This window comes from Schistocerca serialis, chromosome 2 (genome assembly GCF_023864345.2).
Source record: "Schistocerca serialis cubense isolate TAMUIC-IGC-003099 chromosome 2, iqSchSeri2.2, whole genome shotgun sequence".
Classification (NCBI taxonomy): Eukaryota; Metazoa; Arthropoda; class Insecta; order Orthoptera; family Acrididae; genus Schistocerca; species Schistocerca serialis.
Genome location: NC_064639.1, coordinates 1080997902 through 1081025107, shown reverse-complemented (window position 1 = coordinate 1081025107; position 27206 = coordinate 1080997902). Strand labels below are relative to the sequence as shown.

The 27206-nt window shown below is 45.7% G+C and overlaps 1 protein-coding gene across 1 annotated transcript in view; it reads left to right on the top strand.

Annotated features, from left to right (window-relative positions):
• LOC126458525 (serine-rich adhesin for platelets-like) overlaps positions 1–27206 on the top strand; it is a 188351-nt gene that overhangs the window by 86451 nt on the left and 74694 nt on the right. The window lies entirely within an intron of this gene.

Sequence of the window (27206 nt, the reverse complement as noted above, 5' to 3'; positions counted from 1 at the left end):
AACAATAACGATCGGATGTTTCCCTCGCGAATTCGTAATTTATTCATCTTAGCTGTTGAGCGGGCTATAGTCACTGATTCTAACGAATATTCGGCAACTATCAGGTAAGGCGCTAAGAAGCGTTACGGAAAACTAGTGTAATATCAGTGACTGTGTCCTCCTCACCAGCCGACAAGAATTGAAATTAACACAATAACGACAACATAACGGAAAATATGCATTATAACAAAACGAATATGCCACTAATGATGGAGTGGGACTATGCTGCAAGCGTCCTCCCCCCCTTCAAATACTTTGGAGCGATCATAGTTCACAGGGTTTGACAGTAGTTCAAACTTCAAAAGGCACTCAGAATGACATGGAAGCAATCTGGCGAAAAAGTAAGATCGTACAATGCAAAACTGTGGCATCGCAGGACACTTTTGTTACCTTTGTGACCCCTCCTTCAGATACCTTGGGCGACCACAGGTACCAGAGTTTGACAGTAGTGCAAACTTAGTCATGTAACTTCAACGGGCACTCAGAATCACGTGGCAACACTAAGCCAAAAGAAGTAATATCGTACAATGCAAAATTGGCGTCACAAGACAGTTCTTTTACCATTGTGTCACTGAAAATATTGTTTATATAGCGTCGCTTGGTAAATAAAGTACATTCTTCTCAAGTACTTGGTCGAGAATCTACTAGCAGACAGCGCTCGGATGGGGATACCTCATCAGAAGAGAATGTTTGATCTCACGCGCATTCGCGAAGTGTGATGTAACCGTTTGCTCTCACGATATGACGGATGACTCAGTACACAGTGCTGCTATCTCCCTGCAAAACGTATCGAACGGCACTGTGTTCATAAACCACTGGCAGAGGTCTAGCTGTGGCTGAAACACAAGGCCTGTATATTGAAGAGGGCCGGATTTCCATCCCGCCTTCGTGGTTCAAGTGTCATATTATTAGGGAAATCGTGGAAAACATAAACCTGGATGGCTGGACAGGAATTTGATCTGCGATCCTATAGAATGCGATAAATTCTTTGGAAGAAATCTGAGGAGACGAATCTCACGTATCCAGGAGCTCACTTAAGATTCTCCTCCTTTACAGTATTGAGTATTCTGTGTATCTCCATGTGCACATCGACATTATTGACAGAACAAATAGGGAACGTTCAAAGTATGAGAGTGACATACAAACCCGCAACAAAGTTGTGAGTCATGGGAACGATTACTCGTAAAATTCTTGGAACCAGCCTTCTGAAGGAAATTGAAATTATTACGCCCCCCACCCCCCTCCCCATATTTTTGATATGAAGACCATGGAGGACAAACGCTGGTAGCTCACCATTGTTGTTTACCTCTCACAGTTGATAATGTGGGTTGGGAGCAAGTAGGCTACTTCCCAGTGTCTTAGAAAATGTAAATAAAAGTTTGATAGCATAAACGGAGCATCAAAAATAGATCGCGGGCTAAGAGACCCAGTTGAGAAAGTGGAAGGTAAGAGTCCTTAGAACTGAAAAGCGTCTGTCGTTTTTACTGATGCAGTTCGTAAAGGCAGCCGAAATCAGTTCACTCTGTTATCTGTAGAAGGCGGTGTGATTAGATTTCGCCGGCGGAAGCGCAGTTGTGTTAAACTGCTATTGCCAGTACAAGCGTTCTGCAGACTTTTTCTCACAGTCCAGCGACGCACGACGCGACATTTCAGCGAACAGCCATTAAGTGTAAAGTTACGGCATAAGAGAAAGGACACACTGAAACGGCAAGCTCGCGGTGCTAAATTTCTATATTAATTAGGCGGCGGAGCTAAAACCAAACAGTCTGTGGGAGGTGACCAATACGTATAAAATTATCTGCTTGTGTATTATTAACACGGGGATATTGTTAAAGTCACTAATGCATCATCAATTCCGTTTCCAAGGTTCTAGCTGTTGTATTTTTTCATCCTAGTGATTTAAATCATACTGTGCGCGCCTTTCAATTCTTGTTCGTCTCCGACGCCAAATACAAAATAATTTACTTCCGGCAGTCACAGTTGACTGTCTGATTTTACTACCTTTGAGGTGTAGTGTTGCCCTATATCCTGCAAAAGTAAAATACGGTACCAGAGTAGTCTGAAATGAAAATTTTATCGCTTGCGTATCATGTACCTTCTTAAATGCATGTAAGCGATACTCTTTGCTACTCCGTGCCTTGACAAGTTTTCTACGGCACACTTACGGTCCTCCATCATTGAAACTATGATACAGCATGTTCAGAAACAGTCTGTAAAGCTTACAAGGTTGTGCTGAGAAAAAATTGTTGAGAAAAAAATTCTATACATTGCTCCGTTTCCAAGTTAATTAGCATTAAAGTTAGTGAATCAAGCATTTGCGCGCGCAAATTCAAGTGACCCCCTCCCTAGGCGGTGCCCGAAGCGTTTTCTTCGTTTGGTTTCCTAAAACCGAACAAGATGGCGATATAAAAACTGGACGTGGGACGGTAGTAACGACCGAACTTACCCATCGCTGAGCAGTTTGGTGCGCTATCATCTACACTATGAACAGCTGAATTTGCGCGCGCAGCGACCTGATTGGCTAACTTCAGTAGTAATTAACTCGGAAACTGCGCAACTTACCGAACTTTTTTCTTAACAAATATCTGTCACAACACGCTACCCTGCAACCCTCTTGCAAGCTTTTCAGACTGTTTCTGACCATCCTGCATATATTCTGTGTCTATCGTCTTTTATTTAAGTATGATTATGGATGTGTTAGATTAGCCTTGTGATGGCCACTGATCCGCATTATAAACGTATTCGGGATCGGATGTGTAAAGTTACGTTAGTAAAGGATCTTTGTCAGTGGGGTCAGCGTATCAACCACGCTGAGATAATATGAGGAGGGACAACAGTTCATTTGGACTATGCTGTGTCTTTCTTGAAGTCACTACAATGACGTTCGACCTTCATAAGTTTTCTGTAAGTGGAGATCCGGACACACTGCTCGCTAACTCGAGTGTTGTAGTGCACGAAACACTGCGAAAATGGATCCTCAGATATTCTGACCTGCTTCAGCGACTTTGTAATACATCCCGTGGATTTGAAACATTGCCAGTTTCCAAAAATGCTTCATTCGAGCTTCCTGCAATCTTTCGTCAGCAACTCCATGTATACTGCAGCCGGCAAAAATTCAGCTAAGAACTTCACGTTACGAATTTCCACAACAAGGCTACAAGATCCGAGTCTTAGTGTAGCGCTTATGTTGTAGATGTGCTCATTGTGCTCTGATTGCAAACCAGGAAAAAAATCGGCGCTTCGGCGCAAGCGAATGCGCATTATAGAAGAAAGATAGATTGGACTTGAACGCCCCCTTAAGCCCATTTTAAACGCGGTATTTCTGGTCAAAATAGACTACTCGACCCCGTGCGCCTGACGTGCTCTCGTGTAAACCAGCAACCAACTGCGACACGAGTGTGTCCGTGACGTCAGTGATCTGTAGATTGTACCGAGCGAGGCGTTCTCTAAATTTCCGAGTATGCTGCGCATGCGCAGAGACAAGGGATTTTGGTGGCGTCTCCTAACGTCAGAAGTTCGAAAATATTCTGGTCGAGCTCGCTCCTATAATAGAAACAGATTTTGTCCTTTCTTCTCTTCTTAATCTTTATGTCGTTTGCATTGTTTTCGTGACACATCGAAAAGTTGCACGAGGTCCTGATATTATTCCTACCTGCTAGTGGTCTACTACAAGAGAGACGACATATCCGGAAGCAAAAACAATTTACGTTTTACAGAGAAAAAACCTACACTACGCATAAATAAGAGTGTAAATAGATAAACGTGTTTTAGCGGAAGTTATTTAAACAGTAAAAAAAAGTCAAAAAGTATTGGACGAGAAAAATAATTTTCACTGTTATTTGGCACACAGCAAGAAAACAAGACACAAAAGATAAAGCAAAAGAGCGCCATCTGCTGCATTCTCCATATTGTCTGATACCTGCAAGTATACAGTTTCTCGAGCAAATAAATGTATATGTTCTGAAATTTTGGATGACACTTTTCCCATTCTTTCAGTTTTCCCATTCTTTCAGTTTTCCCATTCTTTCAGTTTTCCCATTCTTTCAGTTTTCCCATTCTTTCAGTTTTCCCATTCTTTCAGTTTTCCCATTCTTTCAGTTTTCCCATTCTTTCAGTTTTCCCATTCTTTCAGTTTTCCCATTCTTTCAGTTCTCAGGAATGTAGAGAATGTATTACACGACTTTTGCTAAGAACTTCCACTATGAAATCTGCTTTGGTCATTAATAAACTCTATTGTCATTGTTTATTCCTGTATTTTATTATATTTCGATTTTTTCCGTAAAAAGAATGGTCCCTCATAACCTCACTTTCACCACTCAGATGCCAAGCCGCACAGCAGACAGCTATTAAAACGAAAATCACCCCTCAAAACAGACTAGAGCTGATACGGGAATAAAATGCCAGGGGCGCTATAGTAGACGCACGTGTCACGAGTAGTCACCTGAGATAACAAAGTAAATCGTGTAAAAGAGGCTTTACCATACACGGCAAAGAAGAGAAAGGATAATAATCCACGCAGGAGAAACAATCTCGTCATCGCCTTTGCTGATATAGGGTAATCACAGTAAACTTATATCCATATGGCCGTACAGTGATTTGATTGCACATGAAAATCCAGTGTCCTGACCACTGGAGAACCCCGCTCTGTCCAACACTTTGAGCACCATGTAGTGCCGAGATAGCTGTGAACGGGCCTGCTACAAGGAAGTTCCGACCGCCGCTCCGACGAGGAAACGGCTCTTTGCAAGCAGCATTCAAAGTTTTCCTCGTTTCTCAAGCTGCCGGACACTGCAAACCCACAGTGAGAACAAACATCGTTTTCATTACAGTGTGGTGCAAAAATATTGTTCAAATGGCTCTGAACACTATGGGACTTAACTTCTAAGGTCATCAGTCCCCTAGAACTTACAACCACTTAAACCTAACTAACCTAAGGACATCACACACATCCATGCCCGAGGCAGGATTCGAACTTGCGACCGTAGCGGTCGCGCGGTTCCAGACTGTAGCGCCTAGAACCGCTCGGCCACCTCGGCCGGCAGTGTGGTGCAATTACACATTAATCATTTGCAGCATTTTAGCTTTCCTATGACACTACACTCTATTATAGTCATTAAAGTTACACGGCCTTTATCTGTACCAGAATGTAAAATTCCATCCTGGAACTTTAAAAAGTCTTCAGATATTCTGAATGATTGTCACTTAAAGGCAGGGAAATTCACTGGTAAAGTTTGGAATATTAAAGGAAATCTAACAGTTCCAAATCACTTCAAATCACTTTGCACAATAATAAAAGTAGTCCAAATGCTGGTTGAAAGATCGGATGTGTGTGAAATCGACAAGTCGCTGTTAAAGGACACATTTCAGCAAAAACGCTAACGAAACTGATTTTTTACCGATCATAAACGTTAGTTTCTGTGATTAGATACTTCGTGGTGTACCGAAGATACTAAAAAATATAAAAGTAACGCACTAACTTCCAGGAAGAGGCAGTGACTAAAAGTGGTATATTTACAACAAAAAGGAAAAAATAAGTAGCTGAGATATTTAAAATACGCCGGCACATTTATAGAGAAACAACAGTCCACTAGTCTTAAAGAGAGAAGATAAAGGCGCCGCACGGAGCAGCCTTCGCTATCACTGGAGAAGAGCGGAAGTTGTTCTGTAAACTCGGAGGATGTCCTCCACGTACGTGATCGAAACGTGGTTAGGAAGTAGCATATTTCTTGTGCCACATCCTCTCTGGCACGAGGTTCTCTGTTCTTGGAAAATAAACTCTACCTTAGAAAGCTGGCATTGTTTTGTGAAGTCGGGGAAGCTCTATCCGGTTGGAAGATGCCCGCACTACGTGCTACTGTACAGTGGTGTTTGGTCATTGGAGTACACTGTACTTCATACTTGAGCTCAGCATACTAACTAGCTAGTTGCATTTCATCATTCTGCTGCCGCCGGAAGGGGGGAGAGGGTAATAGTAGCAGGAGTACCGCCCTACCCACGCCTTAAGGTGGCTTACGGAGTATGTATAGGAGTTGGACAAAAAAGTAGAACCACCAAAAACATAAAACATTGCCATGCCTAATAAGGCGCAGGAAACCGTTGGAATACTAAACAGCTTCCAGTCATCTAGTAACGAATAAATACACGTCCCGTATGGTCTTCAAGGGAATCGTTTCCATTCTACCTGCAAAATTGTGGCAAGAACAGTTAACGAAGGTACAGTTGGAAAGCGGTCACACACCCTTCGCTGCAAAGTAGACCATAAAGACTCAGTAACATTCAGATCTGTGCCTGTAGTGGTCAGGGGAGATACTAGAACTCGTCCTCGCGCTCACAAATAAAAAAAATTGTTCAAATGGCTCTGAGCACTACGGGACTTAACATCTATGGTCATCAGTCCCCTAGAACTTAGAACTACTTAAACCTAACTAACCTAAGGACATCACACACATCCATGCCCGAGGCAGGATTCGAACCTGTGACCGTAGCGGTCACGCGGTTCCAGACTGAAGCGCCTAGAACCGCACGGCCACAAGGGCCGGCTTCGCGCTCACAAGCAAGTACCGGTCGGTGCGGGCTGTGTGGACAGGGCCCGTGTCGCCTTGAACACAGCATCACCGTTAGGCAACAAATGGACAGAACCAGATCAGCCGAAATGGTCGCATAATTCTTGGCAGTAACCATTATCTTGCAAAGAACCCATCAGGCCAATGGAATACTATTTCATTCTTGAGACGTAAACTCGACCAGAACGTGGAAAGAGTGTTAAACAAGATTCATCCGACCAAGTGACTTTCTGTTGCTCCATAGTCCAGGTTTTATGGCTTATGCGCCACGTTTTCCTGTCTCTGGCATTTCCATCACTGATGAATGGTTTTGGAATTGCAGCTCATGCGCCAATTCTCTGCTTATGGAGCTCCACTGGTGTTGTTTTGGTACAGAGAGGGTTCCAAGTGTAACATTCACTTCTGCATTACGACTTTTGCACCTGATGTTCCATATTTTCCACCACAATGCTGCCGGCCGCGGTGGCCGTGCGGTTCTGGCGCTGCAGTCCGGAACCGCGAGGTAGCTACGGTCGCAGGTTCGAATCCTGCCTCGGGCATGGGTGTGTGTTATGTCCTTAGGTTAGTTAGGTTTAAGTAGTTCTAAGTTCTAGGGGACTTATGACCTAAGATGTTGAGTCCCATAGTGCTCAGAGCCATTTGAACCACAATGCTATTGTCGCAGAAAAATGCGTTCGAATGCGTGCTGTCTTTGTATACACTGTGAATGCCATCGAAGACAGTATTAATAGTAAGATCAGAGTTTTGTAAATAATTTATTTATGGTGAGGTGCTGTATGGAAAAAACTGCACAAAAATCCAGTAACATCTTGGTAAGATTTCAAAGACGACAAGCTCCATTTCAAGTGGTGCAGAAATCTAAATATTCAGACATGTAAAATTATTCAATTTGCAAAACACATTAAGATAGTATCATACAACTGCCAATATCAGTGACTCACAGTTGGAGTTAGCTAACTCAAACATCTGGGTGTAAGAATTTATGGGGATATGAAATGAAATGATCACATAGGTTCAATCGCAGGTGAAACAGGTGGCAGATTTCGGTTCATTTGTATGATACTGGAGAAAACACAACTGTGCGTCTACCGATAACATTGGTAAAGTGTGAGGGATCCGTACCAAACAGAACAAACAGGGAATACTGAACTGTACAAAGAAGAGCAGCACGAATGGCCACAGCGTTGTTTGACCTACGGGAGAGAGTAACTGAAGTGACGAAAAACATGGAGTGATAGACGACTAAGGATAGACGTCAGCTACCCCGCGAAAACTTGCTTCCAGGGTTTCGAGAATCAGTGTTAAGTGAGGAGTTTAGTGTACTACAACCGCTTACGGATCTCTGCTGTAGCCGGCCGCGGTGGTCTAGCGGTTCTGGCGCTGCAGTCCGGAACCGCGGGACTGCTACGGTCGCAGGTTCGAATCCTGCCTCGGGCATGGGTGTGTGAGATGTCCTTAGGTTAGTTAGGTTTAAGTAGTTCTAAGTTCTAGGGGACTTATGACCTAAGATGTTGAGTCCCATAGTGCTCAGAGCCATATTTGATCTCTGCTGTAGGAACCACTAAGAGAACATGAGACTAATTGTAACTCCCACAGAGGTTTTAGGAAGTCGTCCACCCCCTTCTCCACCTACATCTACACCTACATGGGTACTCTAAAAATCACACTTAAGTGCCTGGCAGAGGGTTCATCGAACCACCTTCACAATTATTCCCTATTATTCCACTGTCGAACAGCACGCGGGAAAAACACCTATATCTTTCCGTGCGAGCTCTAATTTTCCTTATTTTATTATTTTCCATATGTACGTCGACGTAAAAAAAACAAAAAAAACTTTAACATTCAAAGGAGAAAGCTGGTAATTGAAATTTCGTGAGAAGATCCCACCACAACGAGAAACGCCTTTATTTTAATAATGTCCACCCCAGATCCTGTAGCATGTCCGAGACACTGTCTTCCCTATTTCACGATGATACGAAACGTGCTACTCTTTTTTGAACCTTCTCGATGTACTCCGTTAATTATATTTGGTAAGGATCCCTCACGGCGCAGTAGTATTCCAAAAGAGGACGGACAAGCGTAGTGTTGGCATTCCGTTTAGTAGATCTGTTGCATATTCTAATTGTTCTGCCAATGAATCTCAGTATTTGGTTCCCCTCAACCTTTCTTTCAAATTTAAGTTGTTTGTAGTTGTAGTTCCTAGTTATTTAGTTGAATTTACGGCCTTTAGATTTGATTTATAGTGTAACCGAAGTTTAACGGACTCCTTTTAGCACTCATGTGGATGACCTCACACTTTTCCTTATTCAGGGTCAATTGGCAATTTTCGCACCATACAGAATCGTATCCAAATTGTTTTACAATTTGTTTTGATCTACTGATGACATTACTAGACGATAAGCGACAGCATCAATTGCACAAACGTAAGACGGCTGCTTTGTGTCCTAAAATAAGGAACTGCATAATTAAATAGATCGGCAAGAAGCCTTAGCATTTCGTACAGTGGGAGGTACCCTCTGCCCTGAAGCTGTTTGCAAAGTATAAATGTAGATGTGTCTTACTGCATTTTACACATTATTTTTCTACTCACTGTATAATTTAAGATCATAGTTAGGCTATCAGTGCTGCACCTGGTGCCGAATTTTCTTACCGACATGCTGGTCGCAAGCTGCAATTGTCCCCAGTTATTAATTACCTCGTCTCCAACCTGCATTTCCTGCCGCTAATGATGGAGCCCGAAACAGCTCGCCAACGAAGCGAGCCCGTTATGGAATAACGGCACAACTGCGCTGTCGCGTGTTCGGTGGACAGAGAAGGGTTCCCGAATACTCTGTTGCACCGGCGACGGCCGTGGTCAGCTCGCGAGGAGATTACTGTTTCCGCTTAATTAGGTCGGGCGAGTCGATATATCGATTGCATTGCTAGGTCCTCCCGAGCCAGCAAGACGAATGCAGTTTTAACTGGCATCACACGACGCCTAACTGATCGCGCGTTCTCTCTCCCAAGTATTCCGGAGGCTCGATTCTTGATGATTGCCAATTTTTGTCAGTGGCGAGGTGGCTAGGAACCAGCTCGACACAGCCTGGTAAGACCACATGTGCAACTGATTACGTGAATAACAAATGTTCTGAACACGCACATCGGAAGTGGCATCATATTAATACGTAAGTTTTGTCCAACTTTCTGAACGGCTTTAAGTTGTAAGAGCACCACTTCTTGTTCCATGTTAATTTTAAGTCACATTCATCACGACGAAAAAGAAAGATTGTTCCCAAAGTTAATACTTTCCATTGCCGCGTGTACTAGGCCGCGGAGTTAAAAATTCATTCAGGAAACACTAGCCTCTCTCCGCCATAAACTTTCTCCCAGGAATGTTAGGCTGTCGAGGGCTCAGCGAGTTTGTAGATTAGGACATGGTTACTGTTCGTATGGCAAGCAAAAGGAAAACGTGGATTTCAACCCCAGCCCAGCATGAAGTTTGTTCTAGGCAGAAGTAACTAAGTGAAAACGTACGTTGGCATACTCCAATCGTTACTTAAATTGTCTTGCGTACAGAGATAGTAACTTTTGTTCTAATGCTTTCGTGATAAATGTGCATGATGGAACATTTCCGTGAAGGTTAGAGGTCAAAAATGAAAAATTTTGTGCAAAAAAGGGCATTGGGCCACTATTTCATGTGATTTGTCATTGGAGTCTTCATTCGGAAGGCTTAGGTTTCAGATTCTTCCAATGCCGTCCTAGATTTTTTAGATAAATAATTGGAGGAGAATGCAGGGATTGTTTCTTCAGTAACATGATGGTTCTTTCTATCTCCTCCACCCTTTACCTCCCCGCTCCGCGACCTCACTATTGTGACAAAAAGGAGCGGGAGACATTCGCTGCGTAAGTGAAATTACTTGATGAAGTTCAGCCCAGCATCTAAGCTTTAGGACGTTGACTGATGGGCGTGTTACATTTGCTTTTTGCATTGATGAGTCTAGAGAAAGAAATCGAATAAACCCTGCTGGCCTCTTTCACCCTATAATGATGCAGCGAAACGTGAAGAAACTTGTTTTGGAATTTTCAGCTGAGATAATCGCACCTTAGTTGATTCTTAGGATGCATCCCTAGCCTAAGTCGTCCAGCCACTTATCTGATTGTGGTTTCCAGCCAGCTTTCCTCATTTATTAACGTTAGTGTTTTCTGTGCGACATGTTCAACGTAGCAGATCCCGCATAACACGATGTCTGCATTTACGTCCCCGTTATGACAGATGAAATATGGTAATCTGTCAGCATCTTGCAGTACGAACTGTTGAACTATGATTATAGTAGATACATTTCCATTTTTATGCACATTGTTTTTATCATTGTTTTTGCCCTATCGGCTATTACATTCAGCTTGGTAGTCATTGGCTGTTAACTTCGTGGTGTTTCTCTCAGAAGAGCAACGTCATCAGCATAATTCAGATCCGTGAGCGTAGATTGCTTTTTCAAACGTATGCCCATGTGGGGGTTGTCCATATTTTTTTCTCATTACAGGATCTAAGACTAATATGAAGAGGAATGGTGACGAATAGGAATGGAGACGATTTCATCCATGTCTGACGCCTGTCAGAATACTAAAAGAAGCAGTGTTCCCATCTTATATTCTTATACAGCAACGCCAATCTAAGTACAGGTAGCCGGCCGGAGTGGGAGTGCGGTTCTGGGCGCTACAGTCTGGAACCGAGCGACCGCTACGGTCGTAGGTTCGAATCCTGCCTCGGGCATGGATGTGTGTGTCGTCCTTAGGTTAGTTAGGTTTAATTAGTTCTAAGTTCTAGGCGACTGATGGCCTCAGAAGTTAAATCGCGTAGTGCTCAGAGCCATTTAAGTACAGGTTTCTGAAAACAGTGGTCAGTAAAGTGGTCAGGATTGCTTATAGCTTTCAGTATTCCACTTTGTATACTGTCAAATGCTTTTTTAAAAGCAAAGAAGTTTAGATGCAGTGGACAGTTGAATTCTAAGCACTGATCTCTTACGTTTCACGCAACAAATATTTGAATATTTGTTCGGGGCAGAATCTCCCACTTCGAAACCCAGTGTGTTCTTCTCGTACTGGACAATCTGTTCAAAAAATGGTTCAAATGGCTCTGAGCACTATGGGACTCAACATCTGAGGTCATCAGTCCCACCGAGCGAGGTGGCGCAGTGGTTAGCACACTGGGCTCGCATTCGGGAGGACGACGGTTCAATCCCGCGTCCGGCCATCCTGATTTAGGTTTTCCGTGATTTCCCTAAATCGCTCCAGGCAAATGCCGGGATGGTTCCTTTGAAAGGGCACTGCCGACTTCCTTCCCCGTCCTTCCCTAATCCGATGAGACCGATGACCTCGCTGTTTGGTCTCTTCCCCCAAACAACCCAACCCCCCTCATCAGTCCCCTAGAACGTAGAACTACTTAAACCTAACTAACCTAAGGACATCACACACATCCATGGCCGAGGCAGGATTCGAACCTGCGACCGTAGCGGTCGCGCGGTTCCAGACTGAAGCGCCTAGAACCGCTCGGCCACACTGGCCGGCGACAATCTGTTGCTTTCTGCATTCTTTTTAGAAGAACGAAGCAAACGACTTTGCTTGGCAAGAGAGAAGCATCATATCTCTCCAATTTGTACATTCGGTTAGATTTCCCTTGTCCGCTAGAATGTTATTAAGGGACTGCGGTATTCCCCTGTTTCACAGGCAGTGCACTTTGACAGATAGATGCAAAGCGATATGTTGGAGGAAGAATGTACATGTGTTCCTAAGTTATGTCAGTCTTATTTCTTGCCTGAGAAAGAACGTTTCTTCTGTGGTTTAGTACCTCTCTCCCCGTCCGAACAGGCCTTGGAAGCCCGAACGTTACCGACCGACCGCATGTGATCATCATCCGATAGGCGTCAGTGGTTGCGGATATGGGGGGCCACGTGGTCAGCACACCGCTCTCCCGACCGTTGTCAGCTTTCGTGATTGGAGCCACTACTTCTCAATCGAGCAGCTCCTCAATTGGCCTCACAAGGGCCGAGTGCAGCCCGCATGCCAACAGCGCCCTGCAGACGCAGACGGTGACTCAGACAAGTGCTAGCCAAGCCCGAAAGCGCTTAACTGCGGTGATCGGACGGGAACCCGTGTTACCACTGCGGCAAGGCCATTGGCGAGGTTAGTATGCTGTACCCCAATCTCGAGGCAAGGGTGGGCTTCTTGCTGCCCAGGAAGCCGTGTGGTTTAACCTCGAGGCCCAATAATACATAAAAAAGATTAATTTGATATTTTTTGACAAAATTGACCTTTTTCGTCATAGTAAGCAACGAATACCGGAAGAAATTGGCAAAAAGTTGGCACTCAATTTGTTTTAAGGAAGTGGTTTCACTTTAGAACAACTAGGACATAAAGTTTTTAACCGCCCATCATTTCATGTGATAAGTGTTGGAAAGAAAATTCTGACTTCTTCTAGACGAAATCTTAGATATCGAACTGCCGTGAACTCATAGTACCTAAAACAAATTATAGCCCTAAATAACGAGCAAAAATGGGTCTAAATTGTAATTTAAAAAAACCAGAAGTACAAACTTAAATTTACGTTACAATAACGTTACGTACTTACTATCACTGTCAATGATCTTCTCAATATGGCTACTGTAAAATAATAATAATGTCACAGCCTTGTACAATCACGAGAATGAGATTTTCACTCTGCAGCGGAGTGTGCGCTGATATGAAACTTCCTGGCAGATTAAAACTCTGTGCCGGCCGGAGTGGCCGAGCGGTTCTAGGCGCTTCAGTCTGGAACCGCGCGACTACTACGGTCGCAGGTTCGAATCCTGCCTCAGGCGTGGATGTGTGTGATGTCCTTAGGTTAGTTGGGTTTAAGTAGTTCTAAGTTATAGGGGACTGATGACCTCAGAAGTTAAGTCCCATAGTGCTCAGAGCCATTTGAAACATTTTTTTAAAACTGTGCGCCGGACCGAGACTCGAACTCGGGACCTTTGGCTTTCGCGGGCAAGTGCTCTACCAATTGAGCTACCCAAGCACGACTCACGCCCCGTCCCCACAGCTTTACTTCTGCCAGTACCTCGTCTCCTACCTTTCAAACTTCACAGAAGCTCTACTGCAGACCTTGCAGAACTAGCACTCCTGAAAGAAAGGATATTGCGGAGGCATGGCTTAGCCACAGCCTGGGGGATGTTTCCAGAATGAGATTTTCACTCTGCAGGCTGTGGCTAAGCCATGTCTCCGCAATACCCTTTCTTTCAGGAGTGCTAGTTCTGCAAGGTCTGCAAGAGAGCTTCTGTAAAGTTTGGAAGGTAGGAGACGAGGTACTGGCAGAAGTAAAGCTGCGAGGACGGGGCGTGAGTCGTGCTTGGGTAGCTCAGTTGGTAGAGCACTTGTCCGCGAAAGGCAAAGGTCCCGAGTTCGAGTCTCGGTCTGACACACAGTTTTAATCTGCCAGGAAGTTTCTTAGACAATCACGTTGCACGATCTCCTCGCCGACTTACTCTGAACGCTGTAAATGACTGCTACAATGTACTGCATTTGTGGAAGTACCTCAGTGTACCACTAGATGTCTGTCGTGCAACAGCATTGGTGATTTCATGCGAAAGAAACTGGTACTTCAGGGGAAAAAAAAATTAATGAGAAGGTGGGATCAGGCAGAAACCACTGGTATACTGGATGGTTTAGGCCCATTCGTAAAGGGCAGGGAGCAGCTTGTCGCGCGCTTTCGGCGCCCTGTGCGCCCTCGACGTCCGGGGCGGAACTCGCGCTGACGTAACCGCGGGGGAGTCCTGGAGACGCGGCCGGCGCTGACGCACGGCCGGCTTTCCGCATGGCGGCCGCCGGCCTTGGCTCGCCGATAGCGCCGCACTGGCCGCGTAGGCGCGGGCTCGTGCCCTGGTGAGGCACATCTCCCTGCGCAACTGGTCTCCTCGCCATCTGCACCGCCCGTATTGATTTGTACTCGGTTCGTCTAAAAAGAAAGAGACAAAAACTGAAAAGGCGGCCTGTGAATTTGCTCCTCAAGATCGCGAGCTATAAGTTATCAAAGCCCATGGCGAGACACTCATTTCCATCGATTACTTCAACTTGGCTGGGCAGTGCCAGACGCGAAGATACCAATTCAGCCTTCGTGCAAATGAACGACGATGTGTCGTCAGTGGTCAGGTAAGCGCAGAACTGATATCTTAAACTAAGTGCGAAAAAGTCCTGAATAGTTCAGGTGTGTGGCCATAATGTGCGTTACAGTCATTGAAAGTCTTTTACATCTGTATGCGCAAGTACACTGTCATATCACATTAACGTGACCACCTGTCAAACTCCCGAATAACCACCTTTTGCTGCACCAGACAAGTAGCAGGAGATTATTCAAAATGACAGTCACAATCGCATTATTTTGCCGCCAACCGGTTTCAACCCGCGATGGGGTCATCTTCAGGGTAATTTACACCATTTGGTTGCTCGCTGGAGTCGTCACCCTGCCTGTGCACGGTTTTCCTTTCATCCATACATGTATTTTTTCATCATTACTAACTTTTCTACAAGACCTTGTATAGAAATTAAATGGCATATTGCTATAACCATAACTAGGTCTACTTTGAGTCTTCGGATCTATTCCACAATGCCAGGTCTTGTAGGCGATGACATCTCCGTCGGCGAAAGATTCCAGTCCAGGAACAGAGGCGTTTTCACAACGAACAATGGCTAGGGTAAACCAACCACTACCAGAGTTTCCAGTAGCGACATCGAGGGTGAAATTTACCCTGCAACCACGAAAGAATATCGGTCCATTCAATATGACTGCTTGAGCGGTTCCATTTTCTCAAAGTTTTTCCAACCATGCACAGGCAGGGTGACGACTCCAGCGAGCGACCAAATGGTGTAAATTGCTCTGAAGATGACCCCATCGCGGGTTGAAACTGGTTGGCGGCAAAATAAATAATGCGATTGTGACTGTCATTTTGAATAATTGATTATAAGTAAATTAATCACTCTGTTATCTCAACACAACTGTGTTGTCTAAAAAAGTAGCAAGAGAGTCGGTGAGCTTCTGGAAGGTACCGACAGTGATGTGGAGCCATGCTGACTCCATTGCTGTGGCCAGCTGCGCTTAGTTTCTCTGCTGAGAATCCAGCGCACAGCCCGATCGAGGTGGTGGTCCCACAGATTCTCCACTGGGTTTCAATCCGGGGATTCTGGTGGCCAGGAGAGCACAGTAAACTGATCCTGGTGCTCTTTGAACCACGCACATACACCGCGAGCTGTGTGACACGTTGCATCGTTCTACTAGTAGACGCCACCGTGCCGAGGAAGAAGAAACTGCATGTAGGGGTGGACGTGGTCCCCAAGACGGAATGACAGCATCACCCAGGGCATGCCACGGAAACATTCCCCAGCATAACGCTGCCTCCTAGATGCAGGATGTCTGCTTTTAGACGTTATATGCCGTACACACCAACGGCCATCTGTGCGCTTTTGTATCCCGCCTGCAAGGCTGCGCGTGGGTAGGAGAAGGAGCAGGAAAAATACGTCGGTACTGCAGTGTGGGATCCGCGTCAGGTGGGGCTGACGGATGACATCGAGAAGGTTCAAAGAAGGGCAGCTCGTTTTGTATTATCGCGAAATAGGGCAGATAGTACCACAGAGATGATGCGTGAATTGGAGTGGCAATCATTAAAACAAAGGCGTTTTCCGTTGCGACGGGATCTCCTCGTGAAATTTCAGTCACCAGTTTTCTCCTCCGATTGCGAAAACATTGGCACCCACCTAAATAGGGAGACATGGTCATTATGATAAAATAAGAGAAATCAGGGCTCACACAGAAAAATTTAAGTGCTCGTTTTTCCCCGCGCGACGTTCGAGAGTGGAACGGTAGAGAGACAGCTTGAAGGTGGTTCATTAAACCCTCAGAAAGGTACTGTATTGCGCATGGCAGAGTAATCACGTAGAAGTACCCTCTTATATGGAAATTAAAATGTGTTTCTGTCAATGGTTTATACGTTATTTCTCTTCCACGTGTCTTTACAAATGTTTACACGAAGTTTCATTGGCGTACGGTCACTCCTTTCTCATAAGATCCCTCTCAAGTAGGGAATCACACGTATAGGTGATAGCATGAGCAGTGCGTTCCAGAGGATTGTAGTGGTCTTAAGATCGAATCCAGGACACTTCCATTCAGTAAGCGATCAAAGAACTCCGTTTTCGTGCACAGTATATTTTGTCGTTGTGAATTGTCTACTTCCCAAAAATGGATTTAAAGATTATTTGTAACAAAACGTTCTTCCGTATACTCTGATCTCGGTGGAGCAAATAATCTGAGAGAAAAGAATTCCATGTTTCGCTCCGCATACATTGATGTTGCGGAATCGTATACAGTGGATCTGAAACACGTCCTTCTCTCGCTGCAGTAGGATAGCCGACGCAGACACCAGCTTCTACAGCGCTTTCCCCCTTCTGCACGCACCGTCTACCGGAAAATGCGTCCAAGCCGTAACGACGTTCATTTCTCAGATTTGGAGCGTTTCCCCCCCGTCTTTGGGGCGTTCCGTTGCTTCCGCCGAAGACTTTCCTCAACGCTCTTGGGAAGGGTGGCAGCTCCTGGAGCAGTATCGACCTGTGAGGGGGAAAGCGTGCTTCTCGCACATGGCGTTGTTCTGGCGAAACATGCGCTTTCTTAGTTTTGACTTCCGTACGAGTGATAACAGGTTTTAGTAAAGATTAACAGAATTGAAACGGCTGCCGCACGATAAGGTTTCAACGAACAAACAGTTAATTGATTCACTGACTCTAGGTGTGAATGATCGATTCTGCTCGAAGGATTCCGCGGTTTCGTTAAATCGAATCAGGCGAGCAGCGACTCTCATTCAGCAATGGTACAAATGTTCCCATGCCCCCCCCCCCCTCACCCCTGTCGTAGTCCGTTGGTAATGTCTTAGATACCAGCGTATTTTGAATGGCATTTAGACCGTGACTACCTCACTCACGTTTACCCAACAACACTAATTGCGCGCATTAAGAAAAGATGCGTATGCTTTGAAGGAAACAACGTGGATGTCTTTTCAAAGAAATGTATTTTTGCGGTGTTTTATGTGCTTTGAGTTTTGTTGGCGGCGCGCTGCGACAGGTGGCGGTCTGTGGCAGATTAGATACGTCACACTCCACTGGGTTCCACCTGCGCTAGCTGCCATAGTTTCTCGCCCCCAATCCCAACACATTTTGCTTTATTCATTTTCTCAATGCGGCACTCAATGCTTCTTCAGTCGACTGTTTGTGCAAAGGGCCCTGATGTTGTGTAAGCGCAGCGTTAAGCCTAGAATATTTGTTACTGCAGGAATGACGCCAGAAATAAGTGGCATTACTTGCTCAGAGGTAGTGTAACTGGGATTTATTTGCAAACTTATCAGTCGCAAACATTTCTCCATATTAGAACAAACAGTAGCGCATTGACGTAAAACTCTACATTGTCAAAAGTATCGTCTTTTTCTGTGGCGCCACACTCCAGGATGAACCTTGGCCTTCCCAACGAGCTTCCACCATCCATCACGGTCACATGCTACCCCCCCCCCCCCCCCTCCAGTTTCTGCATCCGAGCTTTCGTAGGTCTTCTTCCACTCCATCCAGCCATCTTGCTCGAGATCGATCTCGCCCTCTTTGTCTTCCTGGATTACCAAAGAGAATCTTGTTGGATGTGAGGTCCGCCAGTTATGCAAAACACCGTTTTTCTCAGTATCCAAACATGTTTCGGCACCACTGTGACATCATCAGTGGGTTTTCGTTTTCATTTCTTCAACTTGCAACCCTATGCCAGCAGTTCTCCATTACATCTAAACTTTTGAGTGCCAATAAGGATTCAACAAAGGAATGCATTCCAGTTCACGTGTTCACTAGTTAGCACAAAGGCATGGTGCTGCATGGTAATACCATGCCTTTGTGCTAACTAGTGAATGCGTGAACTGGAATGCATTCCTTTGTTGAAGAATCCTCGTAATCAGATAGTATCTGGTTAATGGTTCAGATGGCTCTGAGCACTATGGGACTCAACTTCTCAGGTCATTAGTCCCCTAGAACTTAGAACTACTTAAACCTAACTAACCTAAGGACATCACACACATCCATGCCCGGGGCAGGATTCGAACCTGCGACCGTAGCGGTCTCGCGGTTCCAGACTGCAGCGCCTAGAACCGCACGGCCACTTCGGCCGGCTATCTGGTTAATTACTGGTGTTATAGGCATCATCTCGCCTTTATCCACATGTAAAGAGAGCTGTCATTATCCATGTCTTTCTACACTTCCTTACGACCGGTCAACGAGGCATGGATTCTGGGTTCGGTTCTTGGGACTGTGGTGAGGGGGGGGGGGGGGGGGGGGGGGGGAGCGATCGCATTCTGTTACGGGTTACAGTCGTCTCTCCCCCCCCCCCCCCCCTAAATCTAACTATAGCAGCTATCAGTCCCACTTTTAATGTTTAGGAGATGCCTATTAAATGAATATGATAGTGATAATAACAAAAATGTTTTTAATAATAATAATTGGTTTACATCTGGGCTTAGTACATTTCCGAGAAATTGCAGTTCAGAGAGGTCGATAATTTCAAAAGTATATGTCTCAAAATTTGCGAAGTACATGTCAGAAATTGCTTTTACATGTACTTACATACTCCGCAAGCCGCCATATGGTGCGTGGCGGAGGAAACCTTGTACCACTTCTAGTCATTTCCTTTCCTGTCCCAGTCGCAAACAGAGCGAAGGAAAAACGACTGTCTGTATGTCTCCGTGTGAGCTCTAATTTGTCTAATTCCGATTTTCATAGGCCTTACACGAAGTGTACGTTGGCAATCAGCCTCAAATGCCGTTTCGATAAATTTTCTCAATAATGTTCCTGCAAAAGAACGTCGTCTTCCCTCCGGTAATTACCGTTTGAGTTCGCGAAGCATGTTGCTCGAAGCTACCGGTAGCAAATCTAGCGGCCCGCATCTTCCTTTAATCCGATCTGGTGCGAATCCCACACATTCGAACAGTACTCAGCAGTTATTCGAGCTAGTATCTTATATGCGATCTCCTTTACAGATGAACCAAACTTTCTTAAAATGCTCCCAATAAACCTTCCCTGCTACAGGCCTCACATACTCATCCCATTTCATATTGTTTCGCAACGTTACGCCTAGGAATATAATCGAAGTGTCAATCTCAAGCAGAACACTGCTAATACTATTTTGGAACATCATGGGTTTAAGAATCCTAGTAGCAACAAGGTCTGGCAAAATCAAAGCGTGGACTTAGAATTATCACTATGGGCATCAACGAACATTTTTGCATCGGAGGAGAAACTTCGCTGTTGTTCAGATTTCGTGAAAAGATTACGCCACAACGGAGAATGCCTTGGTTTTAACGATTCCACCCCAACTCGCGCGTCACATCTGTGACACACTGCCCTGTTTAGCAATAGTACGAAATGAGTTACCTTCCTTGAACTTTTTCGACGTCCCCCGTCATTCAAATCTGAAACGAATTCCATGCCACCTTGAGAACTCGCCCTACTTACATTCGCCTGTTGGGTCAATTTACGTGTAGACGTCTTTGGGCTCTGAATAATTCTTCGGCGACTGTCTACAATAACTTCTGGAGTGCGAACTGAAGGAATTATTTGCCGTTCTGCATTTTGCACACATCCGTAGGTGCGCCAGCTTTTGTACGGGCTCTGTATTGTTCTCTTTGCTGGTAGTCCTCTATCCCGATTATTGACCCCGAAAATTTCGCGAGTTTCATTAATCGAACCTGTTTTCACATATGCTTCCACAATTTAAATTCTTTCCTCTGTCGAGAATGTCATTTTGCAGGACGCAAATAGAAACGTTAACGTCACTGATGAAATAAGCTGAAATGTTGACAGAAGAATGTTAACAATCGTTTATTGAATAAAATTGCCCATTGTTGTAGCTGTTTATTTCAGGGGTCGAAATATTGCATTCGCATTCAAAGGGGACAAGGGTTGGGTTGGGTTGTTCGGGGGAAGAGACCAAACAGCGAGGTTATTGGTCTTATCGGATCAGGGAAGGACGGGGAAGGAAGTCGGCCGTGCCCTTTCAAAGGCCGGCCGGAGTGGACGTGCGGTTCTAGGCGCTACAGTCTGGAATCGAGCGACCGCTACGGTCGCAGGTTCGAATCCTGCCTCGGGCATGGATGTCTGTGATGTCCTTAGGTTAGTTAGGTTTAATTAGTTCTAAGTTCTAGGGGACTGATGACCTCAGAAGTTAAGTCGCATAGTGCTCAGAGCCATTTGAACCCTTTCAAAGGAACCATGCCGTGCATTTGCCTGGAGCGATTTAGGGAAATCACGGAAAACCTAAATCAGGATGGCCGGATGCGGGATTGAACCGTCGTCCTGCCGAATGAAAGGGGACAAGGGCTACTTTTAACTGCGCCCCTTGTATGGGCGTAATACTAAGAAGCGGTGTGAAATAGGTCGACCACGTTACATCTGCATCAGAGAAGGGGAATGGAAGACAGATTTGTTGGAAGGGCTCTGGGAAAGGATGTGCACAGTGTACCTCTTCCACGTGACGCTTGTGGGGACCAGTTGTAAAGCCCTTCTTTGAACGGATTCAAAGAGGCGCTGCTACGGTCGTAACATGTCGGTACAGTCCATACGGAAGTGTAACTGATTCTCGACGTACTTGGATGGGAATTGTTGGGAAGAAGGTGATGTATTGTATTGTATGGTAACCGGGGACCTAGAAGCTACGGAGAGGCTCCGTCCCTGCCGCAGCCGCAGTGGTCCACAATCCCACGACGACTACCGCAGTCCACGTCACCCCCCCCCCCCCCCTCCCCCCCAGCCGCCGCCACCACAACCCGAACCCAGGGCTATTGTGCGGTTCGGCCCCCGGTGGACTCTCCCAGGGAACGTCTCACACCAGACGAGTGTAACCCCTATGTTTGCGTGGTAGGATAATGGTGGTGTACGCGAACGTGGAGAATTTGTTTGCGCAGCAATCGCCGACATAGTGTAACTGAGGCGGAATACGGGGAACCAGCCGGCATTCGCCGAGGCAGATGGAAAACCGCCTAAAAACCATCCACAGACTGGCCAGTTCACCGGACCTCGACACAAATCCGCCGTGCCGGGGACCAGGCGCTCCTTCCCGCCCGGAAAGCCGGTACGTTAGACCGCACGGCCAACCGGGCGTGCGGGCGATGTACTTACTTCTCACGAAACCCTGTTGGCGAAATTTAGAGAAACTTTGTAGGTAGAAAATCATCCGCTGCGCGTTGCACAGTGGCTTGCGGAGTGTATATGTGGATTAGGAATATGATAAAGTACCGTGTGCGAATGAGTGTGCGTTGTGGTTTTGAGTGTTTTGTGGGGGCGAAAACTGAAAGTTTGAGCGCGGTCTGCGGCCGTGACCGGCAGCTGCAGGCTACGGAAACCCAAGCCGGCGGCTCGCTGGGATCCAGTTTCAGGCGCCTACTCTGTCCTGCCCTGCCCTGCTCGCAACCCCTGCCTGCCTCTGCTCGCCCCTGTCTCAACTGCCTCTCGCCTGCTGCCCTTTCGTCTGCACAGCCCCTCTGCAGCCCCAGACAGTCACGACCCGAAGAACGTTTATTTGCCTACCTGGCGTTCAGCATTGCATATGTTTCCACTGCTTGCTTTGCCGCGTTGTCCTAAACTAACCCAATACTTGCCCATGGCGATTTGGCGGATTAAGAGTTCATCCCTGTTGGCCTTTCTCATCTGAAACATTTGCGTTTGCATAATTATCGTCCAATTTTCTTATTTTTTACAAAACATTCGCAAAAGTAATGAATCCAAATGTAATCTTACGTTTTAGTAGAAACAGTTCGCCGGCCGGAGTGGCCGTGCGCTTCTAGGCGCTGCAGTCTGGAGCCGAGCGACCGCTACGGTCGCAGGTTCGACTCCTGCCTCGGGAATGGATGTGTGTGATGTCGTTAGGTTAGTTAGGTTTAATTAGTTCTAAGTTCTAGGCGACTGATGACCTCAGAAGTTAAGTCGCATAGTGCTCAGAGCCAGCCAGAAACAGTTTACTTAGCGTATCACAATTTGGATTCCAGAATAGTTCCTCGACTGCTACCAATACGTTTACCCACCTAGTATTATGAGCCTTGAACAATAAAATATCGCCATTTGGTATTTACTGCGATCTTCCCAAAGCGTGTGATATGTAGATCATGTTACACTCTTGGCAATCAATTGGGGTCTTGTCGACGCCTCGGTCATAAAAGATGAAATGACGACATGAGGCGGATCAGAGCGCCAAGAAGTTGTAAAGCATTAATAGGTGAACTTAGCTCACAGTCAGGTGGAAACGCGGTTTTCCTGGTTAGGAGGATACTTCATGAATTGCCGCGGACTCCGGAGGTCGTTGAGTCACCGTGACTTGGATCAGAGACGATCGTTCGGCCACGTAGCAAAGAGGCAGGAAAAGGGTGACCACTGCGTGGTACCGAAGGCCGTAGGCCGAAGCCCTTCTTCCTCCGATGGAGAATCAGTGGAGCGACAGCTACTGCTGCGAACGTGGTTGCTTTGGTGAATCGAAATGAATTCGGAAACTGCAGTAAAAAAAAAAAAAAAAAAAAAAAAAAAAAGGTCCTTCCCACAGATTGCACTGCACTGACTGAAGGAACGAGCCCCTCGTCGAACGAGAGGGATGGAGCACTGTAGTTCATATATAATTATAAAAACTGCTAAAACAGTTATTTGTTCTCAGAACTTCTACTTGTAACAAGTTTAGTGATCTGAAGATGAAATGGTTCCCCGTTGTTTGTCACCGTCGCATATTTTTAGTTTTTACACCTACATCTACATTTATACTCCGCAAGCCACCCAACGGTGTGTGGCGGAGGGCACTTTACGTGCCACTGTCATTACTCCCTTTTCTGTTCCAGTCGCGTATGGTTCGCGGTAAGAACGACTGCCGGAAAGCCTCCGTGCGCGCTCGAATCACTCTTATTTTACATTCGTGATCTCCTCGGGAGGTATAAGTAGGGGGGAAGCAATATATTCGATACCTCGTCCAGAAACGCACCCTGTCGAATCCTGGACAGGAAGCTACACCGCGATGCAGAGCGCCTCTCTTGCAGAGTCTGCTACTTGAGTTTGCTAAACATCTCCGTAACGCTATCACGCTTACCAAATATCCCTGTGACGAAACGCGCCGCTCTTCTTTGGATTTTAAACGATTTCTTCCCCGTACAGCTATACGGATATACACTGATCAGCCAGAACATTACGACCACCGACCTATCGATATAAACCCGGCCAGGCGATAGCAGCGTCACCCGGCGAGGAATGACTGCTGGTCAGACACACTCGTGATACACGTAGTATCACAGAGCGTGCTGTCCGTGTGTAGAATGGAGAAGGTGCACGATCTGTCTGAGTTTGACCGAGGGCAGATTATGATGGCCCGGAGACTCGGCACGAGCGTTTCGGAAACTGCAGGACTTTGAAACCTCGTCCAGACGTCGCTGAGTTGCCACCCCCCCCCCCCCCCGCCACCCCCCCACCCCCCCCCCGCCCATTACTGATGTCGGACGTCGTAGGCTGGGCAGAGTGGTAAAACAGGACAGGAGGCGAACTGTGGCGGAGCTAACATTCTTTAATGCTGGGCAGAGTAAAAGTGTGTCTGAACACACAGTGCACCGAACACTTCTAACGATGGGCCTCCACAGCCGACAACCCATGCATGTGCCTATGGTAATACCACGACTTGGCAACTGCAACAGAAATGGTCACGTGACCATCTGCACTAGACGTTGGCGCAGTGGCAGAGCGTTGCATGGTCTGATGAATCCTGATACTTTCTTCATCATGGTGATGGGAGAGCGAGAATCCAACGTCTTCCAGGGGAACAGCTCCTTGAACTTGTAGTATTTGCGGGACGGAGGCAAGCTGGCGGCGGCACTATTTATACTCTGGGGAGGATTCATGTGGGCATCCGTTGGTCTCAAGTGGAGCTCGTGCAAGGCACCATACGGCCAAAGAGTATCGTCCACGGGTTGTCGACTACGTACGTCCATTCATGACGATCATGTTTCCCGACGGTAATGGCATTTTTCAACAAGATACAGGGCCATGTCACAAGGTCAGGAGTGTGATGGAGTGGTTCGAGGAACACAATGGTGAGTTCCAGTTGATGTTCTGGCCTCCCACTCCGCCAGAGCTGAAACTGATAGAACACACCTAGGGTGTGATCGAATGTGGCTCATCACCTTCCTCCCAGAATTTACGGGATTTAGGTGACTTGTGTGTGCAGATGTGGTGCCAGCTCCCTCCTACGATCTACCAAGGCGCACTGCTTCCATGTCGCGACGCGTCGCCGCTGTTGTCCGTGCCAAAGGTGGACCTACCGGCTGTTAGATAGGTGGTCTTAATGTTCTGGCCAGTGTATGGTTGTGTAATTTTGTGAACTATGTCACCACATGGTCGACTGCATCCCTGTCGAGAGCTGCAGATTATTCCGAGTACAGAAAGAAAACCGGTATCAACCGTGTCGTGTTTTACACTCTTGCCATGTGCGCATCCCCTATTTGGATTTGGCAAAAATTCTAAAAATGTTCTGTGCTTCTGAACAGAAATATTCTACAGAGAAGAAAACTCGTGATGTTGAAAATTTCTTGTTTACTCTTTATTCCAGAGAGACGGTCGCAGGTTCGAATCCTGCCTCGGGCATGGATGTGTGTGATGTCCTTAGGTTAAGTAGGTTTAAGTAGTTCTAAGTTCTAGGGGACTGATGACCTCAGCAGTTAAGTCCCATAGTGCTCAGAGCCATTTGAACCACATTTCGTCTACTGACAAAGAGGAAAGGAAAAACCGAGCATGGTCCCGAGAATGCCGTGTGATTAATCGAGGGATGAATTCCGAAATCTTGTATGTAGGGACCTATGAGACAGGAACGCAGCATCGTATGAGAGATCGAAATCGTACTCTGCTGAACTTTTGGTGGAGAAGGCGTCCATCTATGTAAACACGACAGTTCTCTCTCTCTGTGGAGTCACAGTGTGAGGAGTACTGTCGTCTAGACGCTTGACTCTCGGAATAAACAACGAATAACGCCCATTCTCGAATGTTCTCGCACCGCGGCGTCTGCTGACGTCACGCGACCATTGTGTGCACCTCTTCCAGAAGCGTCCGTCTTACGTCATCATTAACGTTTCACATACTTCAAACTACCTAAGCTGGTACCTATCTATAGCAACCTCGTTAGTTTCCCAAGAGGAATGTCTAGGGCGTAACTGTACGAACTGGAAAATTGAACACGGTCAACCGATGAGTAAAATCGAATAACTCTCAGCTTTCTTTAAATGAAATGCATCAGATCGGGCTTTCAGACGGTAAAATAGAGGAATCATTTAACACACAGAGGGCAATATAGCGGCAATAGATTACAGATGAAGTGGAATTATTGCATTTATGGCGCCTAGCTTACTTGGTGAAGACAGAAGATCAGAACAGAACTTAGGAAGGAAGGATGTATGTAGCATAATAGGAAGGAAGGAAGGTGAGATGTTCGAAAGATACTATCATGCACACTTACAGTTGTTCCTACACTTAACGCAAAAAGTGCTTCATAGTTACTCTTTTACGAGTTAGTATGTAAGACATACACTGATAAAAGGTTTAGAGTTCGGTCATAGAAAACAGCTTACTGCCTTGCTTCTCCCGGAATCTTTTTTTGCTTTATCCATGCCTCCCCCCCCCCCCCCACCCTTCCCCTTATCTTACAGTAGTTTTCCTGAGTAACTTTTAAATAGTGGATTCCACATGAAAATCTCACATCAAAATCGTTTTTTTCTGTTTATTTACTATTACTTCTTTTAATTTCAGTTCTGATTGTCTGTAATTGTGACACCCTACCACTCTGCGCCAGTAACAGCTGTTCATTACTGTCAGTACTTGCCTACTTCATTAATCCGCCTTTGCGACTACTAAAGGATTTTACCATACTCGTTTAGTTTTATTCATTCAAACACAACGCAAGTGGTCTTCAGTAAAACATGTTTACGATTTTCGTTTCCTTCTAGATCAGTAAAAATTATGTTTAAAAAAATTCAAGTGTAATTTTTATTGACAGCTTTTTGTTTGATTCCCTTCTGCGAGTAAAAATCACACTTCAGTATCTTTTGGAACGAACTGTTTTTAGGTATTGTACGTGTATTTCATTCCTGACTCGTGATGCTGTTTTAAATGAATAAAACAAGACGTTTTTGGTAATATAATACTAATTCTTTTGTAGTTGCAAACACGAATTTGAAATACCTTCTCGTAAACCAACTACAGACGCTGTGGCAAGAGAAATGAAGAACTTGTCTGCTCGGTTTCGTTATTTGCCATCCGTATATTTCTTCTCCGTTTAGTGATGCACGTTGTACAATATTTGGTAGATGCATTTCTTTGAATTTTTGTTGCGATCACAAAGAAAAGCTGGGGTTCGAAATTAGTTACTTTGCTCGATTTGTCAAGCAGGTTTTGGCTTGATTTGTCGAGTTCATTTCCATGCTCTACGTGAGGCTTCATTAGTTCTCTAAAACACGAAAGTAGGACTGATTTGGGGGACTCCCACTGATACACACAGGGTGTCCAGCTAGAGAGATA